The 24229-nt window shown below is 42.0% G+C and overlaps 1 long non-coding RNA gene across 1 annotated transcript; it reads left to right on the top strand.

Moving 5' to 3' along the window:
- Nucleotides 1–904: 904 nt before the first annotated feature.
- LOC130276573 (uncharacterized) lies at nt 905–24120 on the top strand. The gene is made up of 3 exons (XR_008845173.1): nt 905–1126; nt 1961–2127; nt 22729–24120. It is a non-coding gene; the product is annotated as an uncharacterized LOC130276573 (long non-coding RNA).
- The last annotated feature ends 109 nt before the right edge of the window (nt 24121–24229 follow it).

A 24229-nucleotide genomic window follows, 5' to 3' on the forward strand; every position in this document is an offset into this window, starting at 1 on the left:
ATCTTGCTTGAGCTGTTTTCACAGCAAGCCCAATGAACCATAGACAACAGTAGACATGATCTGTCCCATTCAGATGAATTGGAGACGCGACTGGGCATTCTCTGTGACCTTTTCAGAGGCCATTCTACAGGAAGGGAGGGGGAGGCTGGGCTCTGCTCTTAATGATGGTAAATGCAGTGTTATCTCTCTACTCTACTGTAGTGTTGCTCGCGAATATTCGCAATGCAAATTTTTTTTTGCGAATATCGCATATTCGCGAAATTACGAATATTCGCGAATATAGCACTATATATTCGTAATTACACATCACAGTGATCATCCCTCTCTGCTTCCAGCTTGTGTGGTATAAAGAAGGCTCTAATATTACTGTGTGAGACAGGCATGCAAATTTTTGCTTATGCTAATTTTTATATATGCTAATTTTCGCATATGCTAATTTTCACATACGCGAATTTTCGCACATGCGAAAATCAAAAGCGAATATTACGAATATGCGAATATAGCGAATATATGACGATCCAAGATATGACGTCCATATATTCGCGAAATATTGCAAATTCAAATATGGTCTATGCCGCTCAACACTACTCTACTGATGTCACCATTCACTGCTCATCTGTTTGTGATGAAAAAAAAGGCATTTCTGGGAAATTACAGTGACCCCCCCGACCTACGATGGCCCCGACATACGATAATTTCAACATGCGATGACCTCTCAGAGGCCATCGCATGTTGAAGGCAGCATCAACATAGGATACTTTTGTATGTCGGGGCTATCACATAAACGGCTATCCGGCAGCGCTGACTGCTTCAGTTGTCACTGGATAGCCGTTTACGGTGCCCCGTGTGCTGCGGTGATGGTCTCTTCCCTGTCCTCGGGGCTCCGGAGCTCCTCTTCGGGATTCCCTGCATCGCTGGCGCTCTCCATCGTCATCATCACGTCGCTGCGCACGCCGTCCCGTCATCCAATAGGGCAGTGCGTAGTGACGTTATGATGGCGACGTGAGAGCGGTGATCCCGGGCAGCAGAGACGTTCCGGAGCAACAGGGACACCACGGGGACGCGGCGACAGCGATGGACGGCGACATCGAGGGCAGCGGTGACGGGTCCGGAGCAGCGGGGACAGGTGAGTACAACTTCCTATTCTTTACATTGCACGGATCCCTCAAAAAACGATGGTTCATTTGGAACGGATTACCATCATATGTTGAGGGACTACTGTATCTGCACAGAACAGGAACTCCCAGCTCAGTTTTAGGCCTAGTGGCCAGAATGTAAACTACAATATTTCAAGATTCTAAACTATAGATAGAAAAAGGGAAAAAAGAAAAAAAAAACATCACCACAAATTCTTGAAAAAACGTGGTTAACATAAAAACCAGATTTAAAAAATAAGTCATTTTTATGAAGACACATGCCCTTTACGTATTTCCATCCCTTGACAGCAAGCTAAGATCTTGAAGGTGGTAGGAAACTGCAACATAATATCGGGGGAGATTTATCAAAACCTGTGCAAAAGAAAAGTTGCCCAGTTGCTAAGTTGCCCATAGCAACCAATCAGATCGCTCCTTTCATTTTGCAGAGGCCTTGTTAAAAATGAAAGAAGCGAGTTGATTGGTTGCTAGGGGCAACTGGGCAACTTTTCCTCTGCACAGGTTTTGATAAATCTCCCCATAGATAAACAAGAAAGTAGTAGTATTTTCCTCCTCACAAAGTCATGTTACTAACTCAGATTTTCAGCAATAACATTTGTTACTTCGTTGTAATCTATGGCATTTTTTATGTCAAAAAATCAAAATGTCCAAATCAAAACGTCCCAAAATTGTCATTTCTTCCATTAGACAGTAGCATGCAGTAATAATATCAGCGATTGGTGAAAGCATCTAAATCTGTGCCTTGCTTTAGGCATAATGCAAGCTATGTAAGTATGACTTTGATAAATAGCTCCTTTTCTTCCCAGGAAAAGCCGGCTGTTCATTTCTAGGAAGACTGCCGAGATAGCATAATACTTTACTGAACAGCAATGGACCTGAAACAAGTCACTAATAGGACAATAGACGCTAGATCTGGAAGACACATTGATCATTGGACGCTTGTGTGAGGCATTTTATTCCATACGTCATGGAGGTGATTTGTATCATTACTAATTCCTAATTAAAATAATAAATATACAAATAAACTGTAAAGATTAAGGATATTCATCATCATAAAATCCTCTCTCATTGCAAAGATTCCTGGGGCCTTAACTCAGCTCTGCTATATCTGCATAAGATGGAATTTACAGTCAACATCTAGACTCATTTGTGTGCCAGAGAATTAGACGGTGGTGTTGTTCTTCCCATCAGAATGGAGTGTGTACTATGGAGGCCGATTGTGCAACTGCTATATGCCCCTAAAGCAGTGTTTCCCAACCAGGGTGCCTCCAGCTGTTCAAAACTACTACTCCCAGCATACCCGGACAGCCTTCGGCTGTCCGGGCATGCTGGTGATTGTAGTTTTGCAACAGCTGGAGGTACCCTGGTTGGGAAACACTGCCCTAAAGGGACTGGGTCATTTACAGCAGTTACAGGTTGCTATTGCCCCCAATTCACTGGATGCTAAGAACCTATATACAGTGGGGATCAAAAGTTTGGGCACCCCAGGTAAAAATTTGTATTAATGTGCATAAAGAAGCCAAGGAAAGATGGAAAAATCTCCAAAAGGCATCAAATTGCAGATTAGACATTCTTATAATATGTCAACAAAAGTTAGATTTTATTTCCATCATTTACACTTTCAAAATAACAGAAAACAAAAAAAATGTAATCTGCAAAAGTTTGGGCACCCTGCAGAATTTATAGTATGCACTGCCCCCTTTGCAAAGCTGAGACCTGCCAGTGTCATGGATTGTTCTCAATCATCATCTGGGAAGACCAGGTGATGTCAATCTCAAAGATTTTAAATGCCCAGACTCATCTGACCTTGCCCCAAAAATCAGCACCATGGGTTCTTCTAAGCAGTTGTCTAGAAATCTGAAACAGAAAATAGTTGGTGCTCACAAAACTGGAGAAGGCTATAAGAAGAAAGCAAAACGTTTTCAGATGTCAATATCCTCTGTTCGGAATGTAATTAAGAAATGGCAGTCATCAGGAACAGTGGAAGTTAAAGCAAGATCTGGAAGACCAAGAAAAATATCAGACAGAACAGTTCGCAGGATTGTGAGAAAAACACACCTCGCAAGCCATGGGGGATTACATCAAGAGGCGTAAACTGAAGGTTTTGCCATGTCCTCACAATCTCCTGACCTCAACATAATTGAAAATCTATGGATAGACCTTAAAAGAGCAGTGCGTGACAGACAGCCCAAGAACTGGAAGACTTTTTAAGGAAGAATGGGCAAAGATACCTCAAACAAGAATTTAAAGACTCTTGGCTGGCTACAAAAAGCGTTTACAAGCTGTGATACTTGCCAAAGGGGGCAATACAAGATATCAACTCTGCAGGGTGCCCAAACTTTTGCAGACACCATTTTTTTGTTTTCTGTTATTTTGAAAGTGTAAATGATGGAAATAAAATCTAACTTTTGTTGACATATTATAAGAATATCTAATCTGTAATTTGATGCCTTTTGGAGATTTTTCCATCTTTCCTTGGCTTCTTTATGCCCATTAATACAAATTTTTACCTGGGGTGCCCAAAGTTTTGATCCCCACTGTACTGTAGGTTTGTGTTGTCCACAAGTGCTGCAGTGCAAACAAGCAAGCATACTTGAAAATAGCATGGGCCAAACAAGCACCCCTGAAAAGCACATATTTCCTATGGGGGCTCCTATGTATGCCAATAGCATTGATAGATTTATCGGAAATCATCCTCCATGTGGCAGAAGCTGAGAGTTGCAACTGGTTGCAACATTTAATGCTGTGGAATAATAGGGGAACCAGATCACTAGATTCCCACTGGATAGTGGTGAAACAATTCTGCACATGACACAGACAGATGTCTACATCTACTGTAGGTTTTATTCTGCAGTATCATAAGTTTCATGCTTTCAATCATTAAAGTGTAAAACAAAGAAGTCTGTCGTGTGTTCTTTTGTTACTTTATTACAGTATAACTTTATAGATTTCAACTTATTGCAATGGGGACAGTATTGCTCAGCCTGAGTGTTCTTGTTCATGAATAGAATGTCAAAATACTGGCATATCAGTGAGGACTGACATAGACAGGACAGCGGCAGAAAGGAAGGACGAAATAGAAGTCTGTAGACCAAACTGCTGTACATTCAGGGTTTGTGGAAAGTGAGGGGTTAACTTCTATGAGCTGCTTCAGGCTGCCAGGCCAGGTTGAAAAAAAAATATATATATTAAATTATATTGTATATCATTTTTAAATAATACATTTCTTCATCATCAATGATGATGATGATGATAATAATAATAAAAGATAATAATAATAATAATAATAATGATAATAAATAATAATAATATCGGCAATCAGCTTACCAAACTCCATGATAATTATAACATTATTATATATAAATATAATATATATATATATATATATATATATATATATATATAGTTGAATCATATAAGTATGAGGTTCTGCAGTAGATGCAGCAATTATTGTGATGTTCTGCAGCAGCTGGGGCATGGAACTGAAGAGAGAAGAGAGGAGAGAGAGAAAGAAGAGAGAGAGAAAAGAGAGGAGAGAGAGAAGAGAGGAGAGAAAGAAGAGAGAGAGAAGAGGAGAGAGAGAAAGAAGAGAGAGAGAGGAGAGAAGAGAGAGAGAGGAGAGGAGAGAAAAGAGGAGAGGAGAGAAGAGAGGATAGAGAGAAAGAAGAGAGAGAGACGAGAAGAGAGTAGAGAAGAGGAGAGAATAGAAGAGAGGAAAGATGAAAAGACAGAGGAGAAGAGAGGGGAGGAGAGAAGAGAGAAGAGAGAGAAAGAAGAGAGAGAGAGGAGAGGAGAGAAGAGAGGAGAGAGAGGAGAGAGAGAAAGAAGAAAGAGAAGAGAAGAGAGGAGAGAAGAGAGGAAAGAGGAGAAGACAAAGGAGAGAAGAGAGAGAAGAGAAGATAGAGGAGAGGAGAGAAGAGAGGAGAGAGAGAAAGAAGAGAGAGGGAAAAGAGGAGAGAGAGAAAGAAGAGAGAGAGAAAGAAGAGAGAGAAGATAAGAGAGAGGAGGAGAGAAGAGAGCAGAGAAGAGGAGAGAGGAGAGAAGAGAAGAGAGGAGAGAAAAGAGGAAATATGAGAATACAGAAGAGAACAGAGGAGAGGAGAGAAGAGAGGAAAGACGAGAAGACTGAAGAGAAGAGAGGAGAGGAGAGGAGAGAAGAGAGGAGAGAAGAGCAAATAGAAGAGAGAACTGAAGTGAGGAGAGAAGAGAAGATAGAGAGAAGAGAGAAGAGAGGAGATTAGAGAAGAAAGGAGAAGAGAGAAGAGAAGAGACATAGAAGAGAGAGGAGAGGAGAGAGAGAAAGAAGAGAGAGAAGAGAGGAGAGAGAGAAGGAAGAGAGAAGAGAGAAGAGGAGAGAAGAGAGGAGAGAGAGAAAGAAGAGAAAGAGAAAAGAGGAGAGAGAGAAAGAAGAGAAATGGAAGATAAGAGAGAAGAGGAGAGAAGAGAGGAGAGAAGAGGAGAGAGGAGAGAAGAGAAGAGAGGAGAGAAAAGAGGAAATATGAGAATACAGAAGAGAACAGAGGAGAGGAGAGAAGAGAGGAAAGACGAGAAGACTGAAGAGGAGAGGAGAGAAGAGCAAATAGAAGAGAGAACTGAAGTGAGGAGAGAAGAGAAGATAGAGAGAAGAGAGGAGATTAGAGAAGAAAGGAGAAGAGAGAAGAGAAGAGACATAGAAGAGAGAAGAGAGGAAAAAAGAGAGAAGAGAGAGAAGAAAAGAGAGAGAGAGAGAGAGAGAGAGAGAGAGAGAGAAGAGAGAGAAAAGAAGAGACAAGAGAGACCAAAGTCACTCAACATGTGGTTTAGACAGGGGAAGTTGCTTCCTGAGAAGGCGACCCAAGACAGACTGCTCCAGGAAGAGATGAGCAGCACCTGTGTAGCACCATTCACCTCTGTATAGCCATCAAAGCATCAGAATGTGTTTGTCTAAATATTAGATCTTAGATATCAATGGAAAAGTATCATTGCAGTGTATTCTATCTAATGCAAACATATACTATAGGAATTGAAGTGCCGGTAATATTCTTTTCGACACAAACTATTGAAATACTCCTCTGTCTTCATTCCACCCAAATAAGATTGTAACCAATGGAAGTCCCAATAATCAAGTACAGTCTTCCTCCGCAATTTTTGGCCTCTTTCTTCTTAAGACACTTCACTGAAGCCTTTTATCTACTCAAAGGCGGAAAGAGAGTGAGAGAAAAAAAACGAAAGAGAAAAGCTGATTGATTTTGAAGTTAAATGTTGGCATCTGCTGTTATTCAAAAGCAGGACCTTGCGTACTATGCGTCGCCATGCTTTCAGCTCTGCCACCAGCGTGCTGCAAATGAAGACAAGCTGTTGTCAAATGAGAAATGCAAAATAGTCAATCTGTTTGTCTGTTTAATGTAACTGGGAACATAAGCCGGGAGAAACGGGACCATTCTGCACTGTCAGATGGGAGACACTCTTCTACACACCAAAGCCTAATGACCCGATTTACTTCAGCGCTGTGGATTTCCTTCTAATAGTATTTTCCATATGCATTTCAACATGCTTTTATCAGCAACTGCAAATGGTACTATTTTCTTCCATGCGCAGCCATGTAATCTGTGTGTTATTTCCCCTCTGTTTTTTTGGCTTTTTTTTTTTTTAATCTCATCCCACTTTTGGCATGGGGTTGGAATACTGATGTTCAAGGAGTCTTCAAGCAGCGAGCATATTGCCCAGGCATCTGATTCTCATCTCCTCCTCACACCTGTCATTGTTCTATATTAAAGGAGGGGAGGGGGAATCCAGTCATTAAACATGATAGATATGTTTTTAATAAGAAAGTGTTGTGCCTCACCAGGCAGATAAATAGCAAGTCTTTAGATATCTTCAGAGCCTCGGATACAATTATAGAATGCAGTTACGAGGCTTTCAGTTGTTCTTCAAAGATGTTGTGACAGGAGCAGATTTGGTTTATCTAAATTATCAGAGCCCCTGGTGGGGGGAGACGCAGTTTGTTTGCACCACCTTGCTCAAGTGTCAGTCTGATGATTCTAGATTCTTATTCATCATTGACTTCGTACTTTGGCAGGGAGATGGGAGGAGAGGTGTTGGTGCAGGGGTTCTGCACATTTCACAGGGGGGTAAATTCCTGGGAAAAATAAATTGTGGGAACTCAAGGGCTGGTCCTGTAGTACTTCTGCTAATGGGAATGGTGTTCCTGCTGTGGAAAAAGTGCAGGTTCCCATGCGTTCCTGCAGGACTTGAGCCTGCTACTAACTCATTTTTTTTTCTTCTAACTTCAGATCCGTGTATCCTATGGATTACTTTAGATTTGGAAGAGTACAGAGACCAGCATTTTTTTTGGTTTAATGTTAATAAAATGGTGAATGAGGGCTTGTGGGGGAGTGTTTCTTTGGAATACATTTTTTTTTAAACGTGTTGTGTTTTTTTAAATTTAATTGACAGGCTTAGTAGTGGGAGCTGTCTTATAGATGGAATCCGTTACTAATGGTGGGTTCACACTATGTTTTGCGCCGTATGCACTTTTACAACCGGACCTAAAACTGTGGTCAACCACGGTTTTAGGTCCATTGTAAAAGCGCATACTGCGCAAAAATGAGCCGACCGGACCGAACGTTTCACTCCGGCCGGCTCATTGAAATGAATGACATACGGGAGCGCATACAGTGACATACGGGAGAGCAAGGTTTTAGCTCCCCCCTGCCGTATGCGCTCCCGTATGGGAGAAAACGTAGTGTGAACCCACCCTAAGCCAGGCTTAGTGTTAGCCACAAAAACAGCTAGTGCTAACTCCCAATCATTACCCTGATACCCACCGCCAGAGGGGTGCCGGAAAGAGCCGGTACCAACATGCCTGGAGTGTCAAACATGGTGCTCCTGGACCTAGGCGGTAAAAGGCTGGCATTATTTAGGCTGGGGAGGGCCAGTGACAATGATCCTCGCCCACCCTGGAAACGTCAGGCTGTTGCTGCTTGGTTGGTATTTGGTTGAGAATAAAAAAAAAGGGGGAACCTTATGTTTTTTTTTGCATAAATAATTATTAAAAAAAAATAATACATAGGGTTCCCCCTATTTTTATTTTTAGCCAAATACCAACCAAGCAGCAACAGCCTGATGTACCAGGATGGGCGAGGATCATTGTCACTGGCCCTCCCCAGCCTAAATGACTCCATACTGTCACCGCCTAGGCTCTCCGGGCCTGTTGGTACCGGCTCTTCCCGGCAACCCTGTGGCGGTGGGTATCAGGGTAATAATTGGGGGTTAGTGCTAGCTGTTTTTGGGGCTAACGCCCCAGGCTTAGTAATGGATTTTGTCTATTAGACAGCTTCCACTACTAAACCTGTAAAGTAAATAAAATTAAAAAAACAGAACACGTTTAAAAAAAATTTATTCCAAAAAACACTCCTCCGCAAGCCCTCGTTAACCATTTTATTAACATTAAACAGATTTAAAAAAAAAAAAACGCAGTCTGCTGAATCCGAAGTAATTCACAGGAAACATGGATCTGAAATGAGAAAAAAAAAGAAAAATAGGTTAATACATTTATTGTCATCCACCCGCGCATCTCCCGTGCCGCACGACTACAACTCCCAGCATGCCCTCCCTTACAGTAAGGACATGCTGGGAGTTGTAGCTGTGTGGCAGGGGGCAGGTGACAAGCTTGTCACCCCTCTACAACTCCCAGCATGCTCTGACAGTAAGGACATGTTTGGAGTTGTAGTTGTGCGGCAAGGAGCAGGTGGCAAGCTGGTCACCCATCCCACAACTACAACTCCCAGCATGCCCTTACTGTAAGGACACACTGTGAGTTCAAGTCGTGCAAGCCAGGGAAGCGAGCGGTAATTCACTCCACTCCCTGGTCGGCTGTGATCAGAAAATCATAGTAAACTCCGCGGCGCCAAGGTAAGGAGGCTGGGCTGACATATCACTGCAGCCGCCCGGAACTCCCGCAGCTGGGCCGGAAGATGGGCCGGAAGATGTGCAGGGGCTGTCCCTGCCATCTCTGAGTGTACCGCAGTGCTGATGGATGGCAGGGACAGCTCCTACACACATCCCCGCCTGGCTGCGGGAGTCTGCAGAGTTATGTCAGCCCGGGCTCCTTACCACGGCGCCACAGGGATAATATATGATGGAGTCCCGGACGGCTGCAAACATATATGCTAGCCCGGGCTCCTTTTAACATATAACGGAGCCGCAGAGTTTGTACTCCCTACTGTAAGATCAAATTTCCCACCGGGTCCCATGATTGGCTGCTCGGTCCTGGCCAATCACGTGACCCAGTGGGAAATATTAAATTAGAGTAGGGGATATAGAAACTCTGTGGAGCCAAGGTATGTTAAAAGGAGCCCAGGCTGGCATCACTTACATTTATCATGGCTTGCATTTATGCTGTTTAGGAGGGCTTGCGACTTTTTGTGCGACTTTTGCACTTGATAAATCTCTGACCACTGCAAAGTGAAAAATAAAATCTACTTCCGAAAGCTCTTTTGTAGCTTTTGCTTAAAGCCAAAAAATTTGATTAGGTGCCCATGCGACTTTTTGTGTGACTTTTGTAAGCAAAAAAAGAGCTCTAAATCCCTTGATAAATGTCCCCCCATAGTGCCCAGGAGGGAAAGTAAGAGGTTGTACTTTTATGCCTTGATCAAATATTACGGATTGAAAGTGTTCCTCAACTTTCATTTGGGTATGCTGTTTAAGCCCTTTAGGACGCAGGGCGTACCTGTACGTTGGTGGGATTTCCGGTTCCATCCGCTCGCCAGTTAGTGACCAGACAGGGATGCCTGCTGAAATCGTTCAGCAGGCATCCCGTGCCAACACCTGGGGGGGGGGGGGGGGTCCTGGGGGGGTCCAGAGGCTGCAAATCTGTGGCGATTCTGGGTCATACGGGTCTCCGGTGACCCGGAAAATAAGGGGGATTGGGGCTGTCCAAGACACCCCAGATCCCCCTGAAAGGATAGGAGTGAGGTGGCAGGGGTGCCACCCGTCCTATCTCTGCTAATGGTCGGTCAGAAGCGACCGACCAATAGCAGATCAGGTGGGGTGGGGGTTAAAGTTCAGATCCCCTGCTTTGCCCACCCACGGTAGTCCAGGCAGAGCGGGGGAACTGTCCTGTGAGTGGCGGCGTAGGTCCCTTACCGGCAGCGGACGACGATCAGCGGTGAGCAGCAATCCTCATCTGCGTGCGGTGGCGATCCTGCTTACGACATAAGCCAGTGGGAGGTTGTTGCCTAGCAACATCTGGGGGGCCGCAGTTTGTAGACGCTATACAGTGGTCTCTAAACTGTAGCCCTCCAGATGTAGCATAACTTTAACACCCAGCATGCCCAGACAGCTATTTGCTAGTTTTGCAACAGCTGGAGGGCTACAGTTTGGATATCACGGTGCAGTGGTCTCTAAACAGTGGCCCTCTAGCTCTTACAAAACGACAACTGCCAGCATGCCCACACAGCAGTTTGCTGTCTGGGCATGCTGGGATTGGAAGTTTTGCAACATCTGGAGGGCCACAGTTTGGAGATCACTGTGCGGTGGTCTCTAAACTGTACCCCTCCAAATCTTGCATAACTAAAATTCCCAGCATGCACCAACAGCAAACGGCTGTCTTGGCATGCTGGGAGTTGTAGCTGAATGCCTCCTGTTGCATAACTACATCTCCCAGCATGCCCTTCGGCGATCAGTACATGCTGGGAGTTGTAGTTTTGCAACAGCTGGAGGCACACTGGTTGGAAAATACTGAATTAGGTAACAGAACCTAACTCAAGGTTTTTTTTAACCAGTGTGCCTCTAGCTGTTACAAAAGTACAGCTCCCAGCATGCACGGTCTGTCAGTGCATGCTGGGAGTTGTAGTTTTGCAACAGCTGGAGGTTTGCCCCCCCCCCCCCCCTCACACACGCAGGCGAGGGTTTACAGTGAGTTTCCTGCTTCAAGTTTGAGCTACAGCAAAATTTCCTGCGGCAGCTAAAACTCCTCACCGTAAACCAGGCCCGTGTGAATGTACCCTAAAAACACTACACTAGACTACACAAAATATAGGGTAAAACACTACTCCCACAATAAAAATGAAAAACATCTCATTCAGCAGTGTTTCCAAAACGGAACCTCCAGCTGTTGCAAAACAACAACTCTCAGCATTGCCGGACAGCCGCTGACTGTCCATGTATGCTGGGAGCTTAGCAACAGCTGGAGGCACCTCATTTGGGAATCACTGGCAAAAAATATTTTTGGTAATGGAGGCAATTGCAGCACTTGCATTCGAGTCCACCCCTATGCAAATCCTTAAAGGGGTACTCCGGTGAAAAACTTTTTTTTTTTTTTAAATCAACTGGTGCAGGAAAGTTAAACAGATGTGTAAATTAATTCTATTAAAAAATCTTAATCCTTCCTGTACTTATTAGCTGCTGAATACTACAGCGGAAATTCTTTTCTTTTTGAAACACAGAGCTGTCTGCTGACATCATGAGCACAGTGCTCTCTGCTGACATCTCTGTCCATTTTAGGAACTGCCCAGAACAGCATATGTTTGCTATGGGGATTTACTTTTACTCTGGCAGTTTCTAAAATGGACAGAGATGTCAGCAGAGAGCACTGTGCTCGTGATGTCAGCAGACAGCTCTGTGTTTCAAACGGAAAATAATTTCCACTGTAGTATTCAGCAGCTAATAAGTACAGGAAGGATTAAGATTTTTTAATAGAAGTAGTTTACAAATCTTTTTAAACATAAGCGTGTTATACCCAATTTGTGTAATACACACATGTGACCTCAATTTGGAAACTACACCCCTCACGGAACTAACAAGGGGTATAGTGAGCTGTAACACCCCACAGGTGCTTGACAAATTTTCGTTGAAGTTGGATTGGAAAATGAAAAAAAAAATTATTTTTTTTCACAAAAATGCTGGTGTTACCCAAAATTTTTCATTTTCACAAGGGTAAATAGGAAAAAAGCCCCCCAAAAATTGTAACACCATTTCTTCTGAGTATGGAAATACCCCATATGTGGATGTAAAGTGCTCTGTGGGCAAACTACAATGCTCAGAAGAGAAGGAGCACCATTGGGCTTTTGGAGAGAAAATTTGTCTGGAATTGAAGGCCATGTATGTTTACAAACCCCCATGGTGCCAGAACAATGGACATGTGACCCCATTTTGGAAACTACACCTCCCACGTAATGTAATAAGGGGTACTGTAAGCATGTATGCCCCACAGGTGTCTGACAGATTTTGGAACAGTGGTCAGTGAAAATGAAAAATCAAATTTTTCATTTTCACGCCCAACTTTAGCGAAAATTCGTCAAACACCTGTGGGCTTTTAGAGGCTCACTATACCCCTTGTTACGTTCTTTGAGGGGCATAGTGACCAAAATAGTATGCCGTGTGGGGTTTATTTTGCTGTTCTGGAAACAGGGGCTTCCTAAATGTGACAAGCCCCCAAAAACCATTACAGCAAAATTTGCATTCCAAAAGCCAAATGTGACCCCCTCTGAGCATTGTAGTGCGCCAGCAGAGCACTTGATGTCCACACATGGGGTATTTCCATACTCAGAATAAATGGGGTTACACATTTTGGGAAGCATTTTCTCCTATTACCCCTTGTTTAAATATAAAATTTGGAGAAAAAAATGCATTTTAGTGAAAAAAAAATGTCATTTACACAGTCGTCAAACACCTGTGGGGTGTTAAGGCTCACTGTACCCCTTGTTATGTTCCTTGAGGGGGGTAGTTTCCCAAATAGTATGCCATATGGGGTGTTCTTTGCTGTTCTGTGATGTTTCTTTGATGCTTTGTCTGTGGGGTGGAGTGGCCCAGAGCCAGGGGCTTGGTCGGGCAGTAGTGGGGCTGCCTGGCCACTGGGTCGCTCCCCCAGTTGGGCATGGGGTCTCAGAGGCAGTGGTCGCCGCCGGGCGCTACGCCAGTATCAGGTTTGTGACCCACTCTAATGAGGTGGCCTTGACGTGGCGAGTGGGCTTGTAATTTTTGATCAGAATGTATACAAACAACCTGTTAGTTTTTGAAATTATGCTGAGAAGCAAGAAGATCAAATTACAAATGGTGTATGTGCTGCTGTGTTTCTCTTTTTGTGTTGCACACACACACACACACACACACACACACACACACACATATATATATATATATATATATATATATATATATATATATATGTAAATTAGTGAGCGCACAGCCTGTAGAACAGTGTTTAACAGATGTTTTACAAAACAGGTTCCACTTAATACAGGCCTCCCCATGGTTGACTAAAGAAGTTGAGTGCATGTGCTCTGCAACATATGCAAAGGTTGTCTTAGGGAAATAAATGTATTTAAAGGGGTACTCAGGGGAACTAAACCCATAGCCCACCCTTTCCCTCTCACCAATGGTATTTGCTAAATATCATTAATTAGCTATATAGAGCAGTTTCCCTCTTTCATCAGTCACTTACATGCAGGGAGTAAGAGAAAGAAGTCATATTCAGATCCTGCTTGTATTTGTGTAAAACCTTTCCTTTGCCTTGCTAAAGAAGCTGAGGGTAAAGATGATGGACTGGCCAGGTATGTCTCCAGACCTAAACCCTATTGAACATCTGAGGGGCATCCTCAAATGAAGGTGGGGGAGCGCAAGGTCTCTAACATCCATCAGCTATGTGATGTCCTCATGGAGTAATGGAAGAGGGCTCCATTGACAACCTGTGAAGCTCCTGTAAACCCTATGCCCAAAAGGCTTAAGGCTGCGCTGAAAAATAATGGTGGTTACACAAAATATTGACACTTTGGGTCCAATTTGGACATTTCCACTTGGAGTGTACTTTCTTTTATTGCCAAGGTTTAGACATTAAAGGCTATGTATTGAGTTATTTTGAGGGGACACTACATTAACCCCTTAAGGATGCCGCTGTTTTTACCTTAATGACCAATGCAAAATTTTTTGTGATGAACTCCAAAATATTGTGAAAAATTGGAAAATTTCTGATGAATTTTTTTTTACATTTTATTTTTATGGCATTCACTGTATGGTAAAAAAATTGTGTTATTTTTATTCTGTGGTTTGGTACAATCACGCTGATACCCAATTTATATAGCTTTTTTATGTTCTTTTTCCTTTTCTCAACAAAATTTTCTCTCGTTTTTGTGTTGTCATGTTCTGACAGCCATTACTTTTTATTTTTCATCCAACGCCATTGAGTGAGGGCTTATTTTTTGCAGAACACTGATTATAATGATACTTACCTATCTCATATTCGTAGTCCTGTTCATCTGTTATCTTTCTTATTTGGGCAGCAGGCTTGGTGCATGGCGGGAGCACGCTGGTGTCACCAATGCTGCTTTGTCGGCCCCGATGTGAGCAGTCTTTGGGAAGGAGCAGTGGTGACATAAGCATGCTCCTACAATGCACCAAGCCTGCCGCCCGAATAAGGAAGATAACATGAACAGGACCACGGTTTGGGAGTAGGTAAGTATCATTCTCATCAGTGTCACTTGCACTACACACCTGTACTAACAGGAGTGACACTGGTGACAGATTCCCTTTAAAGCAATACAACACTGACTGCTGTTGAAACATTGCATGCTACTGTCACTTGAGCCTATTGCACCATTTCTATTGTTTACAAAACAGCACACAGAGTACAACCCCTGTCTCTCTATATGGAGGATTTGGCACACCCAAATATTATCCAAACAATCCATTGATTTCAATAGGAATTGTGTAATACCTCTTTTTTTTCCTGTGCTGGTACTGTATAGTGATGAGCGGCAGGGACCACATTCGAATTCACGATATTTTGCGAATATATGGACAAATATTTTTCCTATGTTCGCGAAATCCGCATATTTGCTATGTTCGTTCTCTTTTTTTCCATGCGAAAATTCATAATGAAACAAGCATAGTGTGCATGCGCGATTATATCTTTCACCTAACAGAAGGGAGGGATCAGTGTCCTCAGGAAGTGCCGAAATTCGTGAATATTTGCCTATTCCCATATACAAAATATTCACGCTCCACACCGACTCACACAGTAAATAATATTGAAGCTTTCTTTGGACCACAAGCTGGAAGCAGGGAGGGATGATCCCTTTTTTTTTACACAGTACACATCATTGTTGTGATGTGTACTGTGAAGAAAAAAAAAAGGAATATTCGTCAATATGAATATATATATCGCTATATTATCAATATTCACAAAAGTGCCGATATTTGTGGTAAAAATTTGCATTTCCAATATTTGCGCTCAACACTAGTACTGTAGAGAAATTGAACACTTGCTGTACAGTACTCTCCATAGCTTACTGGGGTTTCAATAATCAACTTCAAGTCAGGGGAAACCAGGGAAAACTGAGTGGATCTTGTGTATGTTTAAAAAGATGCCTAACACTCAAAGAGGGAGATGAAAACCTGTCCAGAGGAACCAATCAGATCGCTTTTTTCATTTTTAACAAGGCTTCTGAAAATTAAAGAAGAGATCTGATTGGTTGCTATGGGCAACTCAGCAACTTCTCCTCTGGACAGATTTTGATAAATCTCCCACTAACTTCTTAGAACGTTTTCCTGAACCATGATATTGATCTTTAACACAGGGCCTCAGCTTGGTAGGGGCAATAACTCCAGCCTTCTCCAAATGATTAGCTGACTGGGCAGATTACAATGCTCCAACGAATTAAATTTATTGGAGCTGGCTGCATTCACACTGTGGATATCTGAAGATATTGCGGGAAGATAATCTGAGTACAGCGGCTGCTGCCTAAATCCATCAGCTCTTTAGCGGGGTGGACCTGTGACAAACAGCAAAGCACAGTACATTTGGTAGTGGCAGTGCTTGGTATTGCATTTTAGTCTCTTTTACTTAAAAGGGTACTTCAGAGGAAAACTTTTTAACTTTTTTTTCAAAACAACTGGTGCTAAAAACTTAAACAGATTTGTAAATTATGGGTATATAGAATGATGGCATTCACCACTAGACTTGTGCACTAGAAAATTTTTCGTTTCGTTTTTTCGTTTTGGAATTTTTTTTCGGTTCGGCAATATTTTCGGTTTAGATTTTTCGGATACATTCGGTATTCGGGTTGATTTTTTTTTTTTATACATTTGGTATTCAGGTACTTTCGGTAAATCTTTTTATTCTTTTTTTGGACTTTAGCGATCCTAAAAAATTATGGAGATACCTTTTTTTATTAAGATTTCGTAGGGTACCATAAAAAAATCATAATAAAAAAGATACAGTAGTGATGGAAAAAATGGTATCTAACGAAATGTATCTTTTTCATTATGAAATGTTTATTCATTTTTAAACAGGGATCAATTTATGTGAGCGGGTAAGGCACTAAAAATGTAGCCGACAATAATAAAAATGTAGTGTGTGCATGTTTTTCACTTTTTTAAAAACATTTTTTAGGTAGTACTACTACTCCCAGCATGGAACACACTGTTCCATGATGGGAGTAGTAGTTACCTGTACTAATTGACAGATCGCCGGGGTCCCTTGCGATCCTCCTGTATAATGTACAGATGCGGCGGCCGCTCTTCTATGGTCCCCTGCACTCACGTATATATACACATATTCATATTTCCCGCAGAGCTGTGATTGGCCAGATGGTTCCAGCCAATCACAGCTCTCTGTGTGAAATAGGAATATGTGTATATATACGGCCGTGCAGGGGACCATAGGAGAGCGGCCACCGCATCTATACATTATACAGGAGCATCACCGCGGGTGTCAGGAGTGATACCCGCAGTGATCTTTCCTTTACTACAAGTACTACTACTCCCAACATGGAGTACACTCTGCTCCATGCTGGGAGCTGTAGTACCTGCATTAATAGACAGATCGCAGCAGGTGTCAGAAGTTACACTCGCTGCGATATGTCTATTAATGCAGGTACTACAGCTCCCAGCATGAGCAGAGTGTACTCCATGTTGGGAGTAGTAGTACTTGTAGTAAAGGAAAGATCACTGCGGGTATCACTCCTGACACCCACTGTGATGCTCCTGTATAATGAATGGATGCGGCGGCCGCTCTCCTATGGTCCCCTGCACGGCCGGCCGTATATATACACATATTCCTATTTCCCACAGAGAGCTGTGATTGGCTGGAACCATCTGGCCAATCACAGCTCTGCGGGAAATAGGAATATGTGTATATATACGTGAGTGCAGGGGACCATAGAAGAGCTGCCGCCGCATCTGTACAAGAGGATCGCAAGGGACCCCGAAGATCTGTCAATTAGTACAGGTAACTACCACTCCCATCATGGAAGAGTGTGTTCCATGCTGGGAGTAGTAGTACTACCTAAAAATTTTTTAAAAAAAGTGAAAAACACGCGCACACTACATTTTTATTATTGTCGGCTACATTTTTAGTGCTTTACCCGCTCACAGAAATTGATCCCTGTTTAAAAATTTATAAACATTTCATAATAAAAAAGATACATTTCGTTAGATACAATTTTTTCCATCACTACTGTATTTTTTTTATTATGATTTTTTTATAGTACCCTATGAAATTTTAATAAAAAAGGTATCTCCATAATTTTTTAGGATCGCTAAAGTCCAAAAAAGAATAACATTTACCGAATGTACCCGAATACCGAATGTATCCGAAAAATCAAACTATCTCTATCCTTTTTATTATCTTTGTTATTAGAATTAATTCTTTACGTTCGTTTACTGATAACGAATGCATTCGTTATTTACCGCATGTATTCGGGAAATATCGAATGCATTGTTTTTTTTGCTATTCGTAATATCGTGGCTCTTCGGGAATGTTCAAATTATGTTTTCGTGCATTCGGATCGGTCCGAATGCCCGAAAACAGTAAAATTCGGTAAATTAGACATTCGTGCCGAACCGAATTGCACATGTCTACTCACCACAAGATGAAGAAATGGAAACTCTTTATGCATGGCAACCGATAGATTACAGCATGGGGATGCGGGATGCCGTGAGCGTGATAGCTGTTTTGTGCCCTGGGCGCACTTCTTCAAACCACTCCCCCACTGTCGTCAGTGACGGTGTGGAACACCTGGCAGTGACATCAGTGGACGTATTCTTCCATTAATACATCAGAAAACCAGTGAAAAATAGGTTAAAGACATACAGAAAAAATACAATGTAAAAACCAAGACATCATATACACCACTTTGTCATTCAGGCTGGCTGGACTCTGAGCACACATGTTTATGATCCACCTTGCCTCTTTCTGCAATAGCGCTTTCATTCTATCTCCCCTAGCGACGGATTGGATTCTCTCTATTCCAAAAAACGTCAAGGCAGAGGTATCCCCCTTATGTTCCATATTGATGTGTTCAATGATCCTTAGACAACCTTTTAATGTATTTATAGAATGTACGTGTTCACGGAAGCGAGCGTGCATGGGGTGTAAAGTATTCCCTATATAGAAACGGCCGCAGGCACACTCGATTCCATACACCACGTAGTCTGTGCAGCAGGTAAAAGGTCTGTTACAACCACCTCAGATCCACCTAACAGGATTTTTTTTTTTCAAATGGGGAAACCATTTACAACTTCCACAACAATGGTTTCCCATTGGTGCCGAACCGCTGAGCCAGTCTGATTTCTTGTTCTTTTCTGAAATAAAACGGCAATTAGTAAGCATGTTACCTATGTTTTTTTCCTTCCTAAACGCTATTACAGGTCTATTTTATGTCACACTGGTTAGTAGGGGGTATTTTTGGAGAAGAGACCAGTTATCATTTACGGCTTTTTTGATTACATTAGAGAGGGGACTAAAGTCAAAGACAAAAGATAATCTATCAGAGGGGGATTTTTCTCTCTGGGAATCGGACTCTCTGATGAAGATCTTTTCATTTTTTCATTTTATTCCATTTCAACATGACCGCACGATCCTGAGATGCTGTTCTTGTGAAGGCAGCATCTATAACCTCTTGGGGGTAACTTCTAAGCGTTAATCTTTGTGCAAGATCCTTAGCTTGCATGACAAAGCTATAATCCGAGCTGTTAAGGTGCCGTAGGCACAGGAATTGGCCATACGGTACCGCTGTCTTGACGTGGCTCAGATGATAACTCTGAAAGTGAAGGAGTGCGTTTTCTGTAACCTCTTGTGTGGAGTTGTCCATTTTCTGGTTTCACTACCACATCAAGGAATTCCAGTTCCACTGTGCTGATCTTGTAGATAAACTTTAGATTCATGTTATTGATGTGGTTGACGAACTCTGTGAAGCCCTCACTCGTACCCCGCCAGACGATAAAAATGTCATCCACGAATCTGTGATAACTACCAATCCACCTACGGTATGGATTTGTTGTGGAAAAATGTAGTTTATCTAAAGAACCACTACAGATTAGCGAGAGTACAGGCCACGGGGGTGCCCATGGCCTGTACATGGGTATATAGCAAAGGACATGGGTATATAGAATGATTGCACTCACCAGTATCTTTATATGATGTCTTGTACTGGTTTTTGCGTTGTGTTTTTTACTGTATGTTTTTAACAGTTTCCGTTTCTTCATCTTGTGGTGAGTGCCATCATTCTGTACACCCATGTTCTTTGCTTGTTTCTGGATTGAGCACCCCATTGAAGTACACACGACTCCAGTGTCCTTTTGGTATCATATACCTGGGAATAGGATCACCGTGGAAGCTGTGCAGAACGCTTTATCAATTGCACCCAGATTTGTAAATTATTTCTATTAAAAAATCTCAATCCTTCCAGTACTTATCAGCTGCTGTATGCTCCACAGGAAGTTGTGAAGTTCTTTTTACTCTGTGTCAGGAACTGTCCAGAGTAGGAGCAAATCCCCATAGCAGTTATATTTAGACGGTTAAATAGCTTGATGAGAGGGTAAGGATGAGCTATGGGTTTAGTTCCCTGGAGTACCCCTTTTAAAGGGATATTATGGAATTAAAAAAAACTAGAAAGAAAGCTATAGGAACACTTCACATCAAGCAACATCCTAAACATATCCTAACATTTATTTTTTTGGACACACTATTGGCCCCCATGTGCTCCTTCTCAGTGCAATATGAGTGGCTGGGGCTTTATTTACTCAAGGCTACTTTTCACCTGGGGCAAAAACATGGGCATCCATTCTGCACATGTGAATAAGCCGGTAGGTATGCATTCAAATATTATAATAAAATAGGTAATACATTATAAACTCTACGTGAAAAGACAATAGTGTTGAGCGGCATAGGCCATATTCGAATTCGCGAATATTCGCGAATATATGGACGAATATTCGTCATATATTCGCGTATATTCGCATATTCGTTATATTCTCGTCCTATTTTCGCATATGCGAATATTCGCATATGCGAAAATTAGCATATGCTAATTTTCGTATATGCGAATTTTCGCACGCCAGTCTCACACAATAGTATTACAGCCTTCTTTACACCACACAAGCTGGAAGCAGAGAGGGGTGATCACTGTGATGTGTACTGTGAAGGAAAAAAAACAAAAAAAAAAAAACGAAAATTCGTAATTACGAATATATAGCGCTATATTCGCGAAATTCGCGAATTCGCGAATATGCGATATTCGCGAATAATATTCGAATTGCGAATATTCGCGAGCAACACTAAAAGACAATACAAATGATTCCTTATACCTATCCTAAAGCGACTGAATAAGGCAGAGAGCAGCATTGCCACATCATCATCTTGGAAATGCTACTACCTTTTGTCCTGATGGGAGAACTTTTTTCCCTCTCGTATGAGTGAAAGTCAAATCACGACTCATTGTTGTTACCTCGTGGAAACAGTTTTGATGCATTGTTGTGTTAGCACTTTCTAGAGAAAACAGGCTGCGCACATTAATTTTGTGTCAGAGTGTTGCCAGTGGCTCCGGCATTGCCAGCATACAATGCTTCCCTGCCTTTTACCCCAGGACCTCCTTGTGATTCATAAATAAGAGCCAAAGCCACTGGCATTTCAAAGTGTGCTTCTCTAGGAAACAGAAGCATAAGTGGTTAGATTTAAATGTTTCCCTGTCACTCAAATCCTTCACACACTGTGCTATTTAAGATACAATATCAGTAACTGGAGGAGACAATAGGGCCACTACATATGATATAAGAGATCTGTATGGTGAAAAGGATCATAAGAGACTATCACACTTTCAAAAACAAAATGTTTGTAAATATTGTTGGCAGGTATAGCAGGATCTTACAATTCGTTTTAGAGGGCATGGTATGTATTATTATTACTCATTTGTGGGGACACAATGCACTGATTTTTTATGTCAAGAGGCCTAGTGAGTAGTGTTGTTTTCAGAATTCAGCAAGGAAGCTGAGGATCTGCTGAGGAAAGAAGTAACTGCAAGGAGCCATGGCGGTCTGGACCAGATAGAGAAGATGAAGATGTAATCTGTGACAGTCACTTAATGTCACTTTGTATCCTGCCTCTGACTGTGTTGTATCCGTACTATGTTCACTTGTAAGGTCTTCAGCAGTCTAGTTTGTGAAACCACTCACAGAATACCCTTAGCAATATTGAGGTCATTCTTGAAGCTTCCATAGCATACGTTCACCTGCCTTGGTAATTGGTATACTTCATTATTAGTAGTTCTCCTAACATTGCCATATATTTTATATTTTTAGCATATAGTTGTCATTTAAGGGGGTACTCCGCTGTAAACATCTTATCCCCTATCCAAAGGATAGGAGATAAGATGTTAGATCACGGGGGTCCTGGCGCTGGGGACCCCTGCGATCTCAAGGCTGACAGCGGCCGTGTCCCAAACATGGAAGCTTGCAGCTTCTGCTTCCTGATGTCACACCACGCCCCCTCCATTCATGTCTATGGGAGGGGGCATGACGGCTGATACATAGCCGTCACGCCTCCTTCCATAGAGTTGAATAGAGGAGGCATGGCCGCCGGTATCGGCAGTCATCAGGCACGGAACGGAGTTCGCTCGGTGCACCAATTAACTGGGGTGCCGCAGTGGAGATTGCGGGATCTAACATCTTATCCCTTTTCCTTTGGATAGGGGATAAGATGTGTGCAGTGGAGTACCCCTTAACATCTCAATATTGCTACCATCCAATGCCTTGAAGAGAGTCTGCCAGCAGTTTTGATCCCGGAAGACTACTGACAAAGCTACATAGGTAGATAAGAGAAAGAGGGGGGGGGGGGGGGCAGTTTAAACATGCCTAGTTGAATGGTAAAATTGGTTGCAAGGAAAAAAGTTTTGATCCTCTTTGCAATTATTCCCCCCCCCTCTGCTCTGAAGGATAGTTCTAGCAGAAAGGGGTTGGGATGTGTTCATTGCATGGGAATGTACCTAGGGCTTTAGTCATTACACTGGTATTGCATTGGTTAAGCAATATCCACTTCCTGCTTACTGACCGTAAATGGAAACCTATAGAGACCTATCCAGATAATTTCATGGTTAAGCTTTATATAACCTTATCTGGTTTTCTAGACTTCTGTAAAGCACCATTCAGTGTTTTCAGGCCTGGGGTGTAAAATCAGAAATGTCCTGCAGTCCAGGTTACTATTATTTGACTACACTGGTGATAATGCAGTTTGTATAGATGTTGGAAATTATACTATATTCACTCAATATTGGATAAGTTATTACAAAATAAATGTCTTTTTTTTTTTTTTTTTACCCAGGGTTTGTTGGCTTTAACATCCTTCTTCCTCAAGCCCAGCGATGAATAGTTGTAAAGATGCTGCCGCCCTCAGTCTGGAGAAGGCAAAATTTTCCAGTTTGATTGGTGTCTATTATGTTCAATATAGGCTGCAAGAATTAAAGTCAAGCTTGGAAATGTTGGATCACAATACCCTTCACAGTGTATGAAATAAGGACATTTCCTGGGCTCATAAAATGCGTTGGGTTACAGGCCTCGCACACAGAGACTGCTGTAGGCACTCTCAGGAATTCCTGGACCTAAGCCTGATTTGAAAAATGGTGACTGGATGACGGGGAAATCGTTGCGGGATCGAAGTTGAAAGGACAGTCTTGATGGTATCTTCACGCTCATATGAATTTTTAATTCTTAGACTCTGATTTTATCGCTTATGAAAGCTTGCATTACTTCCGTCACCAATGGCGGTCTGTGGTTTGTATAGATGGGAACTATTCAAAAATTGTCTTATTATTTAGTGAGTCAAGCTTCACGGGAAGCCAGGGTTTACTATTGATACGCGCAGTACAGGGATGGATGGAGGTCTGTTTGTACTCTACACTACTTTAATTACATATTGAGTATATTGCATCTGAAAGGGGTCTTGTATTGGAGTGGTCTTCTTAAAGAATATGACCACAATGCAGGAAGTTTGAGGATTAAAAATCTTTCAGACAAAATCTAACGTGGAAAAGGGAGTGATCTTCTTAAATAAGTAGTCTTTTGAAGAAGTTTCACTATTTTTAATCTGATACTTGGGTATGTTACTTATTATTGTTAGCAGTGTGATACATAAACATATTTTGCTGATATACTGACCATAGATTGCACAAGGATGCAGCTTATTATTCACTGGATACAGAGTTTTTTAATTGTCTGTTTTCACTTCAATTAAGGTATTTTTAATCATTTAACCTGTTAAGGACCAAGAGCGTACTTGTACGCCCTAAATCCTTAAGTGGCTTTGAAGCGAGTGCAGGAGCTGCGCTCGCTTCAGAGGAGTGAGTGTCGGCTACTAGCAGTAGCCAGACACTAACTGCTAATGGCAGGTCGCGGCAATCCTGCCACTTCCGTCATCATTCCTTAAGATGCCATGATCAATGTGGCGACTAAAATGAAAGGGAAAGATCATCAGTAACTCAGAGGGGCTCACGTGAGCAAAAACGGCAAAGGAGGGTCCCCTTACCTGCCACCGATCAGTAGATAGCTGATAACACTGTATAATGCTAAACCATAGACATAGCATTATACAGAAAATACAATCTAATGATTGCATATCAAAGTTCCCTTTGGGATCTTAAAAAATGTAACAAAATAAATAAAAAGAAGTTTCTAAAATTATATAAAACCCTTTCCCCTAATTAAAAAATAAATTACCTTTATTTTCCCATTGTACAAAAAAAATTAAATTAACATATTTGTTATTGCTGCATGCATCAATGTCCATTAAACTATAACATTTATGAAGGCTGCATGGTAAATCGTGT

This window comes from Hyla sarda, chromosome 6 (assembly GCF_029499605.1).
Source record: "Hyla sarda isolate aHylSar1 chromosome 6, aHylSar1.hap1, whole genome shotgun sequence".
Classification (NCBI taxonomy): Eukaryota; Metazoa; Chordata; class Amphibia; order Anura; family Hylidae; genus Hyla; species Hyla sarda.